The sequence below is a fragment of the Triticum aestivum genome, unplaced genomic scaffold, assembly GCF_018294505.1.
Source record: "Triticum aestivum cultivar Chinese Spring unplaced genomic scaffold, IWGSC CS RefSeq v2.1 scaffold88963, whole genome shotgun sequence".
In the NCBI taxonomy this organism is placed as follows: Eukaryota; Viridiplantae; Streptophyta; class Magnoliopsida; order Poales; family Poaceae; genus Triticum; species Triticum aestivum.
The window spans coordinates 1-1,848 of NW_025256439.1; the positions used below are offsets into that span (position 1 = coordinate 1).

At 51.1% G+C, this 1,848-nt stretch overlaps 4 non-coding genes across 4 annotated transcripts; all 4 read left to right on the forward strand.

The window, feature by feature from the left end:
* Positions 1–126: 126 nt before the first annotated feature.
* Positions 127–245, forward strand: LOC123177594 (5S ribosomal RNA). The gene has a single exon (XR_006489008.1). It is a non-coding gene; the product is annotated as a 5S ribosomal RNA (ribosomal RNA).
* A 301-nt stretch (positions 246–546) lies between these two features.
* Positions 547–665, forward strand: LOC123177592 (5S ribosomal RNA). Its single transcript, XR_006489006.1, has one exon. It is a non-coding gene; the product is annotated as a 5S ribosomal RNA (ribosomal RNA).
* Positions 666–966: 301 nt separating this feature from the next.
* Positions 967–1,085, forward strand: LOC123177591 (5S ribosomal RNA). Its single transcript, XR_006489005.1, has one exon. It is a non-coding gene; the product is annotated as a 5S ribosomal RNA (ribosomal RNA).
* A 301-nt stretch (positions 1,086–1,386) lies between these two features.
* Positions 1,387–1,505, forward strand: LOC123177593 (5S ribosomal RNA). Its single transcript, XR_006489007.1, has one exon. It is a non-coding gene; the product is annotated as a 5S ribosomal RNA (ribosomal RNA).
* The last annotated feature ends 343 nt before the right edge of the window (positions 1,506–1,848 follow it).

The following is a 1,848-nucleotide window of genomic DNA, read 5'->3' on the forward strand; positions in this document are numbered from 1 at the left end:
GTGCAGTTGAACCGTGGTAAAACTCGTCTCCGTAGTTGAGCGGGAGCGGCCAAAGGAATGTGCAATCGTGTGTGTAGTGGAGCTGGGAGGGGCAAGCATAAGGGACGAAGACGGGGGTAACATGTCGGATGCGATCATACCAGCACTAAAGCACCGGATCCCATCAGAACTCCGAAGTTAAGCGTGTTTGGTTGAGAGTAGTACTAGGATGGGTGACCTCCTGGGAAGTCCTCGTGTTGCATTCCCTTTTTAATTTTTTTGCGACGCGTGCAAAAAAAAACGCACGAGCGCGGCGTATGTTTAGCACGTTTTATTATTTTGCACGTTTACGGTAAGTTTTAGCTCGCTGCTCATTATTCACGCGTCTAGCGGCGGCAAGCGTGTTCTGAAAGGGGTCGAAACCAAGGCAAATAGGCACTGGTGCAGTTGAACCGTGGTAAAACTCGTCTCCGTAGTTGAGCGGGAGCGGCCAAAGGAATGTGCAATCGTGTGTGTAGTGGAGCTGGGAGGGGCAAGCATAAGGGACGAAGACAGGGGTAACACGTCGGATGCGATCATACCAGCACTAAAGCACCGGATCCCATCAGAGCTCCGAAGTTAAGCGTGCTTGGGCGAGAGTAGTACTAGGATGGGTGACCTCCTGGGAAGTCCTCGTGTTGCATTCCCTTTTTAATTTTTTTGCGACGCGTGCAAAACAAAACGCACGAGCACGACGTATGTTTAGCACGTTTTATTATTTTGCACGTTTACGGTAAGTTTTAGTTCGCTGCTCATTATTCACGCGTCTAGCGGCGGCAAGCGTGTTCTGAAAGGGGTCGAAACCATGGCAAATAGGCACTGGTGCAGTTGAACCGTGGTAAAACTCGTCTCCGTAGTTGAGCGGGAGCGGCCAAAGGAATGTGCAATCGTGTGTGTAGTGGAGCTGGGAGGGGCAAGCATAAGGGACGAAGACGGGGGTAACATGTCGGATGCGATCATACCAGCACTAAAGCACCGGATCCCATCAGAACTCCGAAGTTAAGCGTGCTTGGGCGAGAGTAGTACTAGGATGGGTGACCTCCTGGGAAGTCCTCGTGTTGCATTCCCTTTTTAATTTTTTTGCACCGCGTGCAAAACAAAACGCACGAGCGCGGCGTATGTTTAGCACGTTTTATTATTTTGCACGTTTACGGTAAGTTTTAGCTCGCTGCTCATTATTCACGCGTCTAGCGGCGGCAAGCGTGTTCTGAAAGGGGTCGAAACCATGGCAAATAGGCACTGGTGCAGTTGAACCGTGGTAAAACTCGTCTCCGTAGTTGAGCGGGAGCGGCCAAAGGAATGTGCAATCATGTGTGTAGTGGAGCTGGGAGGGGCAAGCATAAGGGACGAAGACGGGGGTAACATGTCGGATGCGATCATACCAGCACTAAAGCACCGGATCCCATCAGAACTCCGAAGTTAAGCGTGCTTGTGCGAGAGTAGTACTAGGATGGGTGACCTCCTGGGAAGTCCTCGTGTTGCATTCCCTTTTTAATTTTTTTGCACCGCGTGCAAAACAAAACGCACGAGCGCGGCGTATGTTTAGCACGTTTTATTATTTTGCACGTTTACGGTAAGTTTTAGCTCGCTGCTCATTATTCACGCGTCTAGCGGCGGCAAGCGTGTTCTGAAAGGGGTCGAAACCATGGCAAATAGGCACTGGTGCAGTTGAACCGTGGTAAAACTCGTCTCCGTAGTTGAGCGGGAGCGGCCAAAGGAATGTGCAATCGTGTGTGTAGTGGAGCTGGGAGGGGCAAGCATAAGGGACGAAGACGGGGGTAACATGTCGGATGCGATCATACCAGCACTAAAGCACCGGATCCCATCAGA